Source organism: Brassica oleracea, chromosome C2, assembly GCF_000695525.1.
Source record: "Brassica oleracea var. oleracea cultivar TO1000 chromosome C2, BOL, whole genome shotgun sequence".
Taxonomy (NCBI): Eukaryota; Viridiplantae; Streptophyta; class Magnoliopsida; order Brassicales; family Brassicaceae; genus Brassica; species Brassica oleracea.
The window spans coordinates 43,704,611-43,704,886 of NC_027749.1; positions in this window are offsets into that span (position 1 = coordinate 43,704,611).

Genomic DNA, 276 nt, shown 5'->3' on the forward strand with positions numbered 1-276 from the left:
GATCACTAGACGTGTTTCTTCAACCACTGATATATGAGTTGCAACAACTATGGGCGCATGGTTTTGAGACATACGATGTTTCGTGCAAAGAAAACTTTTAATTTCGGGCAGTACTTATGTGGACAATAAGTGACTTTCCAGCATATGGTATGTTATCTGGATGGACAACACATGGGAAGCTATCATGTCCATATTGTCAAGATGACACAGATGCTTTCCAACTAAAGAACGGAAGGAAAACGTGTTGGTTTGACTGTCACAGATCATCCATACCGT